Source organism: Aethalodelphis obliquidens, unplaced genomic scaffold (assembly GCF_003676395.1).
Source record: "Aethalodelphis obliquidens isolate GAN/ISIS:26980383/991018 unplaced genomic scaffold, ASM367639v1 scaffold28, whole genome shotgun sequence".
Taxonomy (NCBI): Eukaryota; Metazoa; Chordata; class Mammalia; order Artiodactyla; family Delphinidae; genus Aethalodelphis; species Aethalodelphis obliquidens.
Genome location: NW_020837972.1, coordinates 7226216 through 7243780, shown reverse-complemented (window position 1 = coordinate 7243780; position 17565 = coordinate 7226216).

The following is a 17565-nucleotide window of genomic DNA, read 5'->3' as shown; positions in this document are numbered from 1 at the left end:
CAGTCAATTTTAGAACATTTTCATCATCCTAAAAAGAAACCCCATACCCTTTAGCCATCACCGCTCCAAGCCCCTCCAGCGCCTTGCAAACACTAGTCTACGTTCTTTCTTCTTTCTGTTTTTTTGGGATGCGTTGGGTCTTCGTTGAGGTGTGCGGGCTCTAGCTGTGTGGGCTTCAGTAGTTGCGGTACTTAGGCTCTAGAGCCAGGCTCAGTAGTTGCGACACGTTGGCTTAGTTGCTCCGCGGCATGTGGGATCTTCCCAGACCAGGGCTCGAACCCATGTCCCCTACATTGGCAGGCGGATTCTCAACCCCTGTGCCACCAGGGAAGTCCCTAGTCTACTCTCTGTCTCTATGGATTTGCCTCTCCTGGACATTTCATATAAATGGAATCATACAGTATACGGTCTTTGCTGTCTGGCTTTTTTCACTCAGTATGTCTTCAAGGTCCATCCACTTCGTATCAGGCATGAACACTTCATTCTTTTTTTTTTTTTTTTTTTTGGCGGCACCATGTGGCTTGTGGGATCTTAGTTCCCCGACCAGGGATCGAACCTGGGCCCTCGGCAGTGGAAGTGCAGAGTCCTAACCACTGCACCGCCAGGGAATTACTTCATTCTTTTTATTGTCAAATAATATTCCACAGTATAGATATACCACATTTCATTTATCCGTTCATCATTTGAGTCGTTTCTATTTTGGCTGGTATGAATAGTGCTGCTGTGAACACTTGTATACGAGTTTTTTTGGTATTCATATGTTTTCATTTCTCTTGGCTGTATCCCTAGGAGTGGAATTGCTGGGTCATATGGTAACTCTGTATTTAACTTTTTGAGGAACTGCCAAACTTTTCCACAGTGGCTGCACCATTTTACATTCCTGCCAGTGGTGTATGAGGGTCCCAGCTTCTCCACATCTTTGCTGACACATATGTCTTTTTTTTTTAAATCAAGTCCTTGAGGTTGCTACCAAGGACTCAACTTTTTTTTTTTTTTTTGCGGTACGCGGGCCTCTCACTGTTGTGGCCTCTCCCGTTGCGGAGCACAGGCTCCGGACGCGCAGGCTCAGTGGCCATGGCTCACAGGCCCAGCCGCTCTGCGGCATGCGGGATCTTCCCGGACCGGGGCACGAACCCGCGCCCCCTGCATCGGCAGGTGGACTCTCAACCACTGCGCCACCAGGGAAGCCCTATGATCTGTCTTTTTGAGACCATATTCTCATTGACTTTGCTATACTAGAGTCTGCCCAGCTTGGGTTCAAATGCTACCAGCTGTAGGATCTCAGGCACATGGGCTGTCTGTGTCCTTTTATAGAAGATGGCATAGGAATCTCTCCCTTCCTCGTTGTCAGGAGGTGAACTGGCAGCATCAGGGCTATGCTAACTGTAAAGTGAGGTGCGTATGTCTTTATATGTTTTTATATATGTTTTTATAACCGGGGGTTGGGGCAGATGTACCAGGTATAAAGTCCCTGAGATGTGGACCCATCTGGCTCCCGATCTCTCCCCAGTGCCTGGCACTGATTCTGGCATACTGTAGGTGCTTGCTAAGTGTAGACCCTCGATGCTGCCCAGGAACCTCCCTTAGTGGAAGTGGCCGTGCCCCTGCTAGGGACTCTGGGACCCATGTGGGACAAGGTGCTGGGCCTGCCTATAGCCTCTACAGGACTCTCTGCCCGTTTTAAGGGCTTTGAAAATTTTTCCTTCCCTAAGAGGAAAAGTTCCTTTTGTTGAGAGTCTCTTGTTCTTCCAAGGTAGAGCTGGAGAGTTCCACCAGAGACAAAAAACAGTGAAATAATGGCAGTCACATCCTAGCAGTGGCCCTTGTTCATATTTAGTCAAGCCACCGAGTGTTTGCTGGGTGCCCCGAGCACCTCACTTTCTCTTCCCACTCCCCACTTTCCTGCAAGGCAGGCCTGCATGCTTTCAATCAGCCAGTATTTTTTCCCTAATTTTTCTTTTATTGTGGTAAAATACACATAACAAAATTTGCCATCTTAAGCCATTTGCAAGTGTACAGTTCAGTGGCTCAAAGAACACTCACATTGTTGTGCAACCATCACCACCATCCATCTCCAGAACTCTTGTCATCTTGCAAAACTGAAAGTTTGTAGCCATTAAACTGTAACTCTATTCCCCCCTTCCTCCAGCTCAATCAACCAGTATTTTTTTTTAATAATTTTTTTTATAACGTATTTGGCTGCGCCAGGTCTTAGTTGTGGCACGCAAGATCTTTGTTGCGGCATGCAGGATCTTTAGTTGCGGCATGCAGGATCTTTTAGTTGCAGCGTGCGGTATCTTTAGTTGCGGCATGCATGTGGGATCTAGTTACCTGACCAGGGATTGAACCTGGGACCCCTGCATTGGGAGCACAGAGTCTTAACCACTGGACCACCAGGGAAGTCTCAATCAAACAGTATTTTAAAAGCACCTACTAAGTGCCAAGGGGCTGGTCCTGTGGCTGCAAATGAGACAGACGTGGTCCTTGTCTTGTAGGAACTGATACCCATTTTTCAGATGAGAAGACTGAGGCACTGAGAGGGAGAGGCTCTTGCTCACGGCTCCCACCTCATCAGTGGCAAAACAGAGTTTAAACCCATGGCTGGCATAGGGGCCAAGATCCAGCTTCTTGGCCAAAGATGAGTCACTTTTTTGCATGGGGCCTCAGTTGCCCCGTCCATGAAATTGGGTTCAGGAGGGAGTTGGGTTAACCATACAGATGCTGAGGGCTCATACCTCTTCCCCCTAATTTTGGAGAAGAGCGGACACCCTCCCCGACCCTATCTTCTCTCATCCCCTCCATTACCTTCCTACTAACCTGAATTATCCCTGTCATTTTCTTTTCATTTGAGAAGGGTCTTTCTGCAGAAATGGGCTCCAGACTAGTTATGCCCATGACTCCTCTGCTTCCCAACCTGGCCCAGCCCCAGCCCCAGCCCAGAAGGCCCCCAGCAGATGGGCTTTCCATCAGGGAAGTATGAGGGGCCCCCTGTTTACATTCCTCACTGCCAGATAGCTGCCTGTCTGCTCTGTTTAAGATCCTGGAAACCCAGAGTAAAAAGTTTCTCTTCCCCATCCCCTCATGGAGGGAGCTTTGGAGAGGCCACACTACCTTCCAAACCTCAGTTTCCCATCTGTAAAATGGGCACAGCAATCCCTACCTCATAGCCTGGTGGGAGGAAGGTTTACATGACACCCCCCCCCACCCCACCCCTTGCTCAGCGAGTTCATTATTAAGGTTTCTTTTTGGTAAATGTTTCACACTGGTGGTTTGAATTTTATTTTAATTTTTTGTCTGTTCGTTTTGGCCGCAAGGCATGCAGGATTTTAGTTCCCCGACCAGGGACCGAAACCATGCCCCCTGCAGTGGAAGCACGGGGTCTTAACCGCTGGACCACCAGGGGAGTCCTCAAACTGGTGGTTTGAACACATCACTTCCATTAAGGTTCTCTGTCTCCAGCGATTCTCAAATTCCACTTTCTAGCTGCCGAACCGACACCCCATGGGAACTATTTCTACTTCCAAGCTCAGGAGGAAGGACGTACCCCACTGTCTTCCCAGTGGGAGATTTAGCTCAGTTTAGTAAAAACAATAACGATAAAAAGGGCTAAGAATACTCCTTGGGCTCTGCACAGACCTGGTGCTCCCAGCATCTTCACTGTGATGTGAGGTGGGGACATATCTACACTGCGCTCTACAGAGGGGACACTGGAGCACAGAGAAGGGACCAGCTGTTCAGTTAGTGAGTCACAGAGCTAGGGCTTGGGCTCAGGGAGTCTGGCTCGAGGCTTCCAACCAGTTCTGGCAGAAGTGAGCTGCCCATCCCATGGAGGTATTCAAGTGTCTGGGGTAGAAGGTGTGTCTGGGTGGTGGGGCTTACCTTCGCCATTTGATAAAAGAAAAAGCACTCATTGATCTCCTACTCAGTGCCAGGCTCCGTGCTAGGTTCTGGGTAGAGGTGAAGTTAAGAGGAGCTCACATTGATTTAGTCCTGGACCTGCACTGTCTGTAACACAGGTGTCTCCCCTCCTGGACGTGGAGCTACCTGAGGCCCGGGACCTACCGCAGACCTGTCTCTGAATTGTCTGCTGAATGAATGAACGAGCAGCGAGATGCCCATTAACAGATAAGGAAGGAGTCCCAGGCTGGAGAGGTCAGGAGTCCATGATCTCAGGATTCCAGCCAGAGCCCCCTACACGGAGCGCCTGCCCTCTACCAGGGATCATGAAGCCCACTTTCCAGGTGAGAAAACTGAGGGCCCGCCTCTGTTCCCCGCAGGGGAGCCGATCCCGGGTGCGGGGTAGGCTCGGTGCCACAGCTGCAGGGCGGGCGGGGTGGGCGGGGTGCAGTCCGCGGGCGGCGCGCGAGGTGGAACCTGAGCTCGGGGAGGAGGGACACGGCGGCGGCGGCGGCGGCGGCGGCGGGCGGGAGGGAGCGGGGCCGGCTGCCGGGATTCAGGAAGCGCTGTGCTCCCGGCCGCCGGCGCGGAGCCCTCCCGGAGGTGAGTGGGGCCTGGAACTTCGGGGCGGGGACCCCGGGAGGGACGGCCCAGCCGAGGACCTCGCGGTCCTCCGGGCACGTCTTGGAAGCTGCGGAGTGGTGGCCTGCAGCGCGGGAGGCGCGGGACCCGCGGGGGGCCCTTGGGCCGGGCACCACCTCTCTGGGCTTGGGTTTTGTTACCTGCGAAGAGGGCGCCAACGTGGGCTCCGGGGATGCAGGCCCAGGTCCCCCAATATCCAAGCCCAGGAAGCAAACACAGAAGGCCCTGCAGCCCACCCCGGAGTCACCTCCTTTTTGGAGAGCTTGGAAGAGGGAGTTGGAGTCCTGAGGTTTGCCCCCCACCTCTGGGAGGGAATTGGGAGCCTGGAACTTCCAAAGGCCACTTCTTAGTTACTGAGCCCCAGAGAGATGGCTCTTTCCCCGCAAGAGGCAGGAAAATCTTTAACCTCCCCTCCAGCTATGCCCTGGAGACTCCTGGGAGGTCTCTGAAGACAGGGAGAGACCTCCCATCCTCCCCGCATGGCTGGCCGTTCCAGCCACAGGCACCCCTGCCTGGCCCAGCCCCAGAGGGTTTCTCCATCTGTCTTCCCCATTTTGCAGATGAGGAAACTGAGGCTCTCAGGTCGGGGATGTAGCCAAGTGGAATTTACACCCAGGGCTGTCCGGCTCCAACGTCCTCCCTGCCTGGTGCCCAGGGGGTGTCTTGGAAGTTACCCAGGAGGGGGTGGGCTTATGGCTGCCGAGTGTCTGCAACAAGGGCTTCTGCTGGGAGCAGGGGTAGGGGCCTGATGTCGTGTGTGAGCTTTGATCTGGGACGCTAAGACCCACTGGAGGGTTTAAGCTTTGCCACTTTATCTCTGGGGCGGGGACAGCGGGGTGAAGAGGTGGCCTCTTCTGAGAGGTCAGGTACTAGGGTCGGCCCAGGTCATCTGTGAGGTTAAAAGTGGGGCTTGTGTGGGCCTGAACCCTCACTCTGCCACCCCACTACTGTGTGACCCTGGGCTGCTCCCTCAGCTGCCTGAGGGACAGAGAGCTCATCTGGAAAATGGGGTCGGCTGAAGGTGAACCCCGGGGCCGGGGTGAGGACAGCGGACCTGTGAGGGGACCCACGCCGTGCCTGGAGCCCCAGCTGTTACTATGCTTGTGCTGTTGTTGTAACGTCTTCTTAATGGAAGGGGGTGAGAAAGGTTATTGGCCATTTCCGCATTTCTCTGCATCATTCTGTTTGAGTGACAGTGGGAACCAGAAAGGCTGGGGGCCCCTTTTCCCACCTTCATTGGTCAATCGGAGCGGGGAGGGGCTCCCAAGACACATGGCAAATGGCGGTTATGGGCCAGTCAGGCTCACGTTTGTGAAAGCAGGGTGGGGTCATTCTGAAGTGGAGTTTTCCGAGGTTTAGGGAATGGGCACCTGAGGAAGAAGCGTGCAAGAGAGCCCCAGTGGAGATGCCTGGGATTCCCCAAGTTAAATCCAGACCAGATGCCTTACATCCGGGCCGCGGCTGTGGACACCGCCGCCACCTCCTCAGGTGTGAGCTGGGCCTCAGCCATTTCCTTTGTCCATCGAACCCTCCGGGAAAGCCATCCTGTGCCAGCCCTGGGCTGGGCACTGAGGCACCTCAGACCCAGACTAGCCCCAGCCCGAGGGGCGTGAACTGAGCAGTCCAAGAGAGCCGGTGAGATGGGAGAAAGGGCTGCCTCTCTCCCACGGCTGCCTCCCTGACCCTGGGGTTGCCCCTCGTGCCAGCTGTGGCTTCCAGCAGGAGCCCCCACACCTGACCTGAGGGCGCCCAGCAAGGGATCACTGTGCTGGATGCTGTGAGTGGGGGCCAGGAGAGCGCTCTGGGGGTGGCACTGTGGTGACCCAGTACCCGGGACGGCTTGATCAAGGTGGCACTCGAGCCTCATCTGGAGGAATAAATGCAGATATTGGGCAAAAGGGGTTTTAGGTAAAGACCTGACTTCTACCTGTCACCAGGTGGTAAGACTAGGGTTTGGAGAGCTGAGACATCCTCCTGTTTGTCTGGAGTGTGTGACATGAACAGGAAGGACAGGGGATCAGACAGGCAGGGACTGGGTCAGACCCAGAAACCCTACAGGGGTCCAGGCTGGGAAGGACATGCCGGATGTGTGGTCTTGAAAGGTCCGCAGAGTGGGGGCCAGGCGGGGAGGCCGGTCCCCAGGCAGGGGAAGCCATCCAGGCCAGAGGTGTGAGGCCCCAGGTAGGGACTGGCAGGGGCGGCTGGAAGGTGTAGGAGGGAGAGAACCATGCAAGCCTTGGCCTCACTGCACCTGGCACGTGGTGCTCAGTAAATCACTGTTGCACGGTTGAGTGACTGAAAACATCGTTTTGAGAGGGCCAGAGTCCTTTGAGGTCCTTCGTGTGTTCCCAGGAGGGAGGGGGCCACATGGAGCAGGCAGCTCTACCCCTCCCAGGCCCACGGCCTGCTGTCTGCCTCAGTTTCTCCCATTTGACTCTGGGAAAGACACTCCAGGCTCCTCCCCAATTCATGGGGACCCAGGGACTAGCTCCTTTTCTTGTCACACACACGATCTGGGGAGCCAAGGGAACATTTCATGCTAGCAAGCCCTCTGGAATGCTGTGTGTCACCAAGTTGGGGTGGAATTCACCTGTTAAAGATTAATTCAGATCTCTTGAGATGCTTGTGGTCCTGGGCCCCGCAGCTGCCGCTCTGAACTCTGGGTGCAAGGTTCTTTCTGGTTTTAGCCAAGCGTGGGCTGCATCAGTGGTCCTTACGATGGTTGCGAACATTTATTGAGCACTTACTGTGTGCCAGGCACTGAGCCCAACACTGAGTACATTTGGATGCAAGGCTGGGATTATACCCATTTTTGAGAGGGAGGAACTGAGGTCAAGGTGGTGAAGTTGCTTGCCCAGCTGGGAAGGGCCGGAGCTGGGGTCTGAACTCCATTTATCTGATTCTAAACTCCATGCCCTTAACTTCCAAAGTGGCCTTTCCGCATTTGTCTGGATCTGGGGTCATGGGAAGTTCGTCTGCACTTTAGAGATAAGAACCTGAATTGTTCAGACAGGCCTGGGTTTAAATCTGAGGCCTGCTGCCTTCTCACCAGGGGAGCTCGGGCAAGTCACCTCATCTTTCTGAGCCTCGGTTTCCTCATCTGTCAACTGAGGCTGTCAACCCCCTCTTTGCGAGGACAGTCCAGGGCACACAGATGGGGCTCTGAGCATTATCGTCTTCCTCATCCTGTCCCCCGGCCTGTGCCAGGGTGCCTTATCCTCCAGCTCATCTCTCTGAGAACCCCTCTGTGGCAGGAAAGCAGGTGGAAGGTAGCAGGGGCAGAGCTAGACTTGCGTTGGGGCAAGGGGTGCTGCCTTTTCAGCTACAAAATATTTACGGGCATTGACTGAGCGCCAGGACCGCCAGAGTTTCCTGCTTTCCTAATGTAATGCTACCTGGTTCAGATCCCGGCTCTCAGTAAGTCCCCTTACTTCTTCTTGGGCCTCAGTTTCCTCACCTGTAAAATGGGATAATGTTAGTGCCTGCTTCGTGGGGTCGTTGTGGACAGTCTCCAAAGCAACACGGACTGTTCAGTGTGTAACCAGTGTCTATTGCCTGACAGTCCCCTTGATGGTGTCACGGCATCACCCCCACTGGCGGTGGGCAGGGCAGGAATACTGAGTCCCATTTTACAGCAGAGGAAAGAAGTAATTTGCTCAGAGAGGCTCAGAGAGAGAAGTAATTTGCCTAGGGATGCCCCGCTGGCTCATGGGAGAGCTGGACCTGAAAGCCAGATCCCAGTGACTGGACACCTTGGGTCCCTGAAAACCCAGTGGGTGGCTCAGCTTCCTTCCTGGAAGGCCACTGGACTCTCCCCTCTTGGAGTCTGACCCACCTCTGTTCGTGTCCCAGCTTGGCCACTTGCTGCGGTGTTCCTGGGGCTGCCACCTGGGGTTTGCTGGAGGTCAGAGCTCTGCCAGTTGGGGAGATCTGGGTTATTCTGACTGCCACTCCTGCCCCGGCCTGGACTCCCCCTGCCTTGGGTGCCCCTGAGCTGTCACCCTGGCCGAGCAGGAATGAGGAAGGGAGGCCAGGCCCTCGCTTTCACTGTGACTCTGACTTCCTTCCCACCCCTGAGCCCCTTCCTGGTCATCGGCTTCCGCTTTCTGCTCCGAGCCCTGCCCACTGCAGGCTGTGTGACCTCAAGCAAGTCACCGCACGTCTCTGAGCCTGTTTCCTCAATTGTGAGGGATGGTCACGGGCGGCACGCCAGGGGCATAGGAGGCGCTCACAGGTCTGCTCCAGGTGAGGTCAGAGGGTGGGAGAGGCTACGGAAGGAGGTGGTGGTGTGGCGGGGCAGACAGGAGGGCCATTGACCAAACGGGAACATGCTTATTTTTCTTCGGGTGGTGAGTAACGGCCGCCCCTCCTGCCCCCGCCCTTGCTGCCGCCGCACAAAGGGTCCTCAGTCTCACTGGACGCCTGTTTTTCCCTGAGGGTGGAGTGGCCTGGCTTCCACCCGGCTGACCTGGAGGGCTGACCACCTTCTGGGACAGCTCGTCAAGGGTATATATGAGGGGGGGGCTACTTCCAGCGTGTGTCCCCGATGGGCTCCACAGGCTCAGGGGGACCCCGGTGGGCAAGGGGCCAACTGACGTCAGACAGGGACCGGTTTGCCCGTTCACTCCTGTCCCTGTGTCCCTTGGCAGAGAGGAGGGGCTGAGGAATACCTGTGGACAGAGTGAATGGTGAAGGAAGGAAGGAATGAGTGATTGAACAGATGAATCAGCAAGGCGGGGGCATCAGGAGAACCCGCCTGCTCAGATTCAGACTTGGGTTTGGGCAAGTGTCCTGGCATCTCTGAGCCTCAGTTTCCTCATCTGCAAAATGGACTCATGATAGCTGCCACCTCATGGGGGGACATTGAACCTCATAGGTCAGAGAGCCCAGCACGCAGTAGGTGCTCAATAAACTATGTTAAAGGATGGGAGGGAGGAAGTTAGCTAGCTGGGTAGAGGTTCAGCTGTGGAGATCTGTCTGCCCTGTGGAGAATGACTTAGCTGTTTGTGATTCCTTTCACTTATATACATGAGTTCATTCATTCGTTTGTTCATTCATTCAGCAAGTATATCTTGGATAGATACTATGTGCCAGGCCCTGTCCTAGGCACTGGGGACTCAGTGGTGACTGGAACAGAAGAGGTCCCTGCCCTCCTGGAGCTCGTGTCCGCGTTCCCATCATTGGGGGCCGCACTTTATGAGGCCCTGACACCCACAGTGACCATGCAACCCAGCAGTAGGTGCTGTGATTAGTTCGCTTTTAGAAATGAGGAAACTGAGGCTCAGAGAGCTGACATAATCTGCCTGGGGTCACACAGCTACTAAGTGGCAAAGCCACGATCGAAACTCTAAGTCTTTTTGTGCAGTGCCCGCTTGCCCCGTGACTTCCAAGGGGTGTGGCATCTAGAAAGATGACCCCAGGGAGAGGGCTTCATAGACCCTGAAGGGATGAACTCAAATGAGCTTAAAAGCAGGTGGTTGGAATCCTAGCCACATTCCCTTCCTGTTGAGTTGTGACCTTGGCTGGGTCTCTTGGTCTCTCCGAGCCTCAGTTTGCTCATCTGTGAAATGGGGATGAGAAGTAAACGCGAGAGCGCTCAGCACATGATGGGTGTTGGATAAATGTCAGCCCCTCCCCTCCATTCTCCCCAGACGTGGTGTATTCATCTGACAATGGAGACGATGATATCTAACTTCTAGAGTTATTTTTTGGATTAAAAGAGATAGAAGATGCTGGGTGACATGTACCAATGGGAGGATAGGCACTGCTGATGTGGGATTTCAGGCCTTACTCTCAGCCATAATTCCAAGCAGTTAGCCAGAGACGCAGCCTACTGTTGGCATAGGCTGGTGAGGCTGGCTGGGGCAGAGACAGGATCTCAAACTGGTTTTCTGCTGCCTGGGGCTCCCTTCCTGGCTCCTGCCCGACCCATTCATTCCACGGTGTCTGCTCTCTTCTCTGACTTGGTCACCTCAAGAGTTTTGCACGTGGGTGTGAGGTGGAGGGGTGTGTGTAGGTATGGGTGGGTGGGTATCCTGTCTCCTCTGGGCCTCAGTCTCCCAGCTAGGAAACGGGGCCGTGATGGAAGAGAGATGGAAACGAGGAGGGGAGACAACCTTTTCAGAAGGCCAGGGCTTCGTGTAGAGTCACAAGTCCTGGATCACGTCTCCCCAGCTGTAAATTGAGGGCATATTAACGATGAAAAGGCAGCTGCCTTTTGTTAACATTTACTATGCACCAGGCGCTGCCTTAAACTCTTGAATTATCAACTCAATCAATTATCTTCCATTATCATTCAATCCTCACAACAGCCTTTTGGTGTAAGAGCTACCATTTTATTTTTTAATTCAAAGCGTGAATGTAGAGTCCAACCAATAACTATAAAGCAAATATGGGTTCACCCCTCCCAGGTGGCAGTAATTGTTTCCCCCATTGTACAGATGAGGAAACTGAGGCCCAGAGAGAGATGACTCGCTCCCAGTCGCCCTGCCAGGAAGTGGCAGGTGGGGAAGAGGACATAGGTTGGGTAGTTTCTGAGGTCACAGAATCCTCTCTGGGGGGGCTCTGTGTGGCTGTGACTGTCCTCCAGGAGAGGGGCTGGGCTAGGGAGAAGGGGCCTCCCGTCTTCCTAGCTGGATCTGGGTAGCATCACGCTCTGAGCAGGGCTGAGTTAGAGGGTGGAATCCAGAGCTGTGCTCTGATGGGAGGGGGCGAGGCAAGGGAAGAAGGAGCCGGAGCCTCCTGGGACAGGGGCTTCATGTCCTTGAGCCCCTGCTCCGTGCCAGCCCCTGTGCTGGACCCTTTATGAGCGTCTAACCTCACGACGTTCCCTTGTTGCACCGAGGAAACTGAAGCTCCGGGAGGGGAAGTGACTTGTCTGAGGTCACCAAGCTGGGAAGTGTTATTGAGATGTAATTCACATGCATCTCACCCTTTCAACGTGTACAATTTAGTGGCTTTGTAGAGTGTTCAGAGTTATACAGACATCACCACTGCCTAGTTTCCATGCCTGTTCATCACCCCCACAATGAACCCCGTACCCGCTAGCAGTCCCTGTCTCCCCCCTCCCCCAGCCCCTGGCAACCACTAACCTGATTTCTGTTGCTATGGACGTGCCTATTCTGGACATTTCGTGTAGATGGGATCCTATCACACGTGGCCTTCAGTGTTGTTCAGCGTGTGCTCTTAACCCATTCGGCCACACTGCCTCCTGGTGGCTCCCACCCTGGGGCCAGGGACCTTGGAAGCAAATGCGTGCCCGTGAGAGCTCAGAGGGGTATTTGTGTGCACGGTTGGAATCCCTCTGGCCAAGGACTTGCAGAAGGACCAAGTAACTGCCGTGGTCACATTGGCCTTGCCCTCTGTGGGGCTCAGTGAGTCACCCCAGCCCTTCCCCGCCTGGGCACCCTCCTGGGTGGGGGAACCCGACAGGACACTGGGGCTCTGTCAGGCCTGGTCAGGCAGCCACTGTGCAGCAAACAGGAAAAGGGCTGGGCTGAGACCTGCTAGGTAAATACAGGCTGTCTGGGGAAGGTGCCCGGCATGGTGTGATGCCCCCTGTTGCTGCCGCCCGCCAGGGCCCAGGGAGCCTCGGGCAGCTTGGCAGGCAGTGGGTTTTGCCTGGCCAAGGGGCTGAGCTCCCAGTGGCAGCTGCTCTGAGGTGGCTGCCAGAGTCCCAGGCTCTGGGCCCGGCCACTCCGCCCTCCCTGGCTATCATACCTTCCTTGGTCCTCAGTCTGTCTGTTCATCTTCTAATGATGATGATGTAATGATACCGGTGATGCTGACAACAGCCATCATTACTGGGTGTGTGCTCTCTGCTGGGTGCTACCTTCTTTAACCCTCTCAACAATCCGGAGATAGGTGCTATGATCATCACCACTTACAGGTGAGAAAACAGAGGCACAGAAAGGCCAGTGACTTGCCCAGGGTCACACAACTGGTGAGTGGGCAGTTTGCCTCTGGGGCCCCTGGTTCCCACCACTCACCCTAAACCACTCTTCTTCCACCCCCATCTTCCACCCTTTTCTTCTCGAGTCTCCTGGTCCTTGTAAAGTATCCACTGAAGGCATAGGTCCTGGGGCCACGTGGATCCTAGACCTGCTTCTGCCTCTAAGGAGCTGGGCAACCCTGTAAGAGTGACTCCACCTCTCTGAGCCTCAGTTTCCTCACCTGGAGGGAGGGGGGTTGGACAGAGCCGGTGTTTTCTCTCTCGGCACCAGCAAACCTTGGGATCCATCCTCATCTTCCTCCCCACCTCCCCATCCGCCCACCCACTCACCCATCTTTTCTTCCTTCCCACCTTTCTTCTCTGATGCCTCAGGCTGCACCGTTCCTCAGTGCCCCCTGCTCTTTCCCAGCTCCGTACCCTTGACCTCGCTGTCTCCTCTGCTCTTGTATCCCATTCCACTTGTCAAGCCCTCTTCCTTGCAGCCCCTCCCTGTGCCCGTCAGGTTTAGTGCTGCCTCCTCCCACCTTCCTCCTTCCAGAACTTCAGAGGACCTTGCCTTGCAATGTAAGAACTTACTGATGCCTCGGCACGATGCTGATTGCTGGGGAGACAGCAGACACAAAAGAGTCCCTCCTTCATGGAACTCAAAACTAGAGGAGAAGAGAGAAGATGAATAAAAGAATGATATAAGTAAAGGTCAAAGTCTAATCATGAGAAGCGCTGTAAAGAGAGGCACAATTTGCTCTAAGAGTGAACACAAGGGAGCCGGTTTAGACTGGGGGGGGGGGGGGGCAGGAGGGCTTTTCAGAGGAAGTGCTGGTTGAGATGATACTCAAAGAAAGGGTTAGTGGAGGAAGTACATCCCAGGCAGAGGGAACAGCCCAGGCAAAGGCCTGGAGGGGGAAAGCCATCTGCCTTCCCTCCTAGACTGTGAATTCCCTGAGCTTCCACTCCTGTTTGCCCTGCAAGCAGGTGGCACTCAGCAGACGGAGTGCACTGATCCCAGCTCCCTGGAATTCCTCCCCCTGGGGTAGAGCAGCCCCTGCACGCCTAAACTTGCCCCCAGATTTAAGCAGCTTTCCTTGGTCACGTAATCAGGAGGATGGGATTTGACATTACGTGCCAGGGTTTCCACGAGATCAGGCAAAGCCACGGGGTAACGGTGAGGATGGGTCCCTTCTTCTACCGTCTGCGTGGGGACAGGGGGATGGAGCAAGAGACTTCCACCCCACCCCTGCTGAGGCCGGGATTCTCAGAAGGCACCTGCCGCTCACGTAGTCTTGCGCTTTGCTGTTTACTGAGGGCTCACTCTGTGCCGGGTGCTTGACTCAATGCATATAATCCTCACGGTGACCCAGTTAAATTCCTCAAGGAAAGGTGAGGCAGGCGAGCCTCGGAGAGGCTAAGTCAGTCTCTCAGGCTCCTCCAGCTGATGAGTGGTGAGTCTGGGAGCCAACCCGCTGCTCTGACATCAAAATGCAAGTTCTTTTCATGCCCCCTTAGCTCCTGCCAGGTGCCCCCTCCTTAGGGGGGAGGGATTGTGGGTTTGGCTGCTCTGACTGAGTCCGCAGGGCCATCAGAGCAGAGTGCATGACCTTCAGCCATGTTTCTGGAGAGCCTGGAGTCTGACCCAGGCAGAGAGGAAGGCCTGGGGACCCTGGCTCAGCACTGTATCTCCTCACCCCGCCCGGGACCCCTGCACCCCTGACCTCGGCCACTCCCGAGCGCTTCTGGTCTAACCAGCTCTTGCCACCAGACATGCCTCAGCTTCTTGCTTTGTCTATAGCGGTTTCTTCTGTTTTCCCACCAGGTCAGCCCCAGCAGGGCAGGAGTTCTTTGTCTTGCTGACGTCTGTGTCCCCAAGACCTGGCACACAATAGGTGCTCAATAAACATTTGTTGAGTAAATACATAGGTGAATGGTTTCCAGTCCTGCTGCTTGATGCTAAAACAAAAACATTTGAAATCTGCTGCGTTAAGTGAACACAGCGGTCACACAGTGTGTGGGGATGTCCACGCTCTGCCTAAATGTCCTTCGCTGAGACCCAGACATGCTCCTGGTGCCATCTGGGTGCTACCTGCTGCAAAGGCATTCCCAGGGGCTCACAGCAGGCAAGCTGGCATGTGCCGGATCACATGGGGACAGACAGGAAGAAACATACACGATATTTACACACAGAGGATATGAAGGAGGACTCTCAGCCTCTCTCCTGCCCTGTACCCCTCCTTCCCTCTAAATCTGGCATGGGTTTGGAATGTGTAATAACAGCCTACAGGGCAAATTAGAACAGGGAGTGAACTCTATCCCCAACCACAGAGAACAGGGCAGTGTTTGGGGAGGGGATGGCCACAGAGCAGGCTGTGTGTGTATGTGTATGTGTGCACGCACGCACATGTGTGTACACGTGTATGTGTGTGTGGATGTGCATAGTGGTGTCTGTACGCACTTGGGTTGTGTGGTGTGGAAGGAGTCCAAGGTTCGGAGTCCAGAGGCCTTCTTCAAGGCCGTTCGTTCACTCTCCGTGTGGCATCTCAGAGTCAGTTTCCTCAGCTGTAAAATGGGAGGCTCTGGCCGGTTAACCAAGGGAGAAGCTGGGAGGGCTTGGTGAATGTTAACCTGGGCCGTGAATACCAGGCTGTAGTCCTACCACATGTGTGTGCCCGGCAGGCGGGGTGGTGAGGAGGACAGGTAAACTGGGACCGTATCATAATGGCGACGATGATTAAAGTATTTGTCAAGTGCTTATTAGGTGCCCAAGAGACACCTGACTTGCCCATTACAGCAGCCCTATGGGATAGAAGCTGTTTTGCAACCCTCATTTTATTGTAGGGAAACCAAGGCTCAGAGAGATTAGCATGAGCTGAGAATAATAACCCTTACCTCCCGGGGCTGTTGTGCACCTTGAACAAGATATTCTAAGGGTCTGGTGTGGCGCCTGGCTCCCAGGCCATGCCTTCAACTGAGGGGTTAGGGTAGCCCAGGCTCCACAGCCAACTGCCAGGATTTGAATCCTGGTTCTGTCACTAACCTGCTGGATGGCCTCAGGCAAGTCACTTAACCTCTCTGAGCCTCAGTTTCCTTCTCTGTGAAGGGGGAATTATAGCAGTACCTACCTCCAGGGCAGGATTTCTCAACCTCAGCATCATTGACTGTTTGGGCTGGGTCGTTCCTTATGGTGGGGACTGTCCTGTACATTGTAGGATGTCTGGCACTATCCCTGGTCTGCCTTGACCCCCTAGATGCCAGTAGCCCTCTCTCCTCTGCGCAGTGTGACAACCAAACATGTCTTCAGACATTGCCGAGTGTCCCTGGGGAGCAGAAGGGCCCCCAGCTGAGAACTGCTGGTCTAAGGTTGCAGTGAGGACCGGATGAGAGTGCATGTATGAAGCACTTGGGCCCATCAGAGCCACATAATCACGATGAAGATGGGGGTTTAGTTCAAAACTGCTACTTCACCATAATTAATATGTTCATATTGATCTCTATGTGTCTTGTCAAGGCTACGAGCAGTGTGTGAGTGGCAGAGGGGGCATTTGAACCTGGGGCTGGCTGACTCCAGACCCCTTGTTGTGGAGTCCCCAGAAACCCTGGATGCCATCTGAGTTGAGATTTCTTAGGGCAGGGGGTGCAGGCATGGCGGGGGTTTGAGCGGCTGCCTCCTCTGCCCCCCCCTAAGGCAGGGGCTGTCCTGCCCCTGTGGGACAGGGGTGCAGTAATAAGGAGGGTGTTAACAGCAGAAGCACGTGCCCAATGCCTCCTCTTCCCTTGACCCTGGGTCCCCATTGAGGTGAACAGGACTGGGCCGGGGGAAGTCTAATCTTCCCCCTCAATGCCTGCACCCCAGTGGACACCCTCTCTGCCTCCACATACCCCCATTCCTGCATTACTAAGCCCAGACTCATGTGGCAGCCACTAGGGGTCTCCCTTTCCCACCTGGCAGGTGGATAGGAACTAATGTCTCCTGAAGTCCTACTAAGTGCTGGCATCAAGTGGGTGCTTCAAATTCCTGAGGGCACTGGCGTTTCCCAAGAGCTTTAGGAGGAGGTGTGGTTACCCTGGTTTTACAGGTGGGGAAGCTGAGGCCCAGAGAGAGGAAGTGATTTGCCCAGGATCACGCAGCTGCTAATTAACCAGGGCCAAGATGGGAACTGGGTATATCTGATTTCAGCAACTGTGCTCCTAACCCTTACTTACTCCTTTGATTATAATCATTGACAGCTCCCAGTTTAATCCCAGGGTTGACACTGGACATGCCTGATCTCATTTACTTCTTCCTGCAAACGTATGAAGAAAGCTACTATATTGTACCCATTTTACAAATGAGGAAACTGAGGCTCAGGTAGCTAAGGTCACTTTCTCAAGGTCATGCTGCACATAAATAGCAGAGCTGGGGTTAGAACCCAGGCCTGGAAGACTCTAAAATCTAGGCTCTCCCTACCCTCTGGTGCCTAGAAGGGGGTCTGTCCCCGGCAGGAGCTCTGACCCTCTGTGCCCTGCTGCACCTGCCGAGAGAGGCCTCTTGCAGTGCCCTAGCCTTCCCTCCGGGCAGCCACAAAACAAACAAGGTGGAGACCAATCTTTATTTGTTTTTCTGCTAATGTGCGGGGATGGAGAGATATAGAAAAGAGGGCTTTCCAGACGTTTTCCTGCAGCCTGGATGGGATGGTAGGAGTTCCAGGAAACTTGCCCTTGGTGTCTAGCCCTCCCAGTGGCGTGCTGCAGAGGGCAGGGGGCTGACAGCCAGCAGGGCCTTCTCCCTCCCTTGCCCTTCTCCTGGCTAAAAGTTGGGCCTGGGAGCCAGAGAGAACTGGGTTGAAGTCCAACTCTTCTTACAAGCTATGTGACTTCCCCTCTTTTTATTTATTTATTTATTTTTTGCTATACGCGGGCCTCTCACTGCTGTGGCCTCTCCCGTTGCGGAGCACAGGCTCCGGACACGCAGGCCCAGCGGCCATGGCTCACGGGCCCAGCCGCTCCGCGGCATGTGGGATCCTCCTGGACCGGGGCACGAACCTGCGTCCCCTGCATCGGCAGGTGGACTCCCAACCACTGCGCCACCAGGGAAGCCCATGACT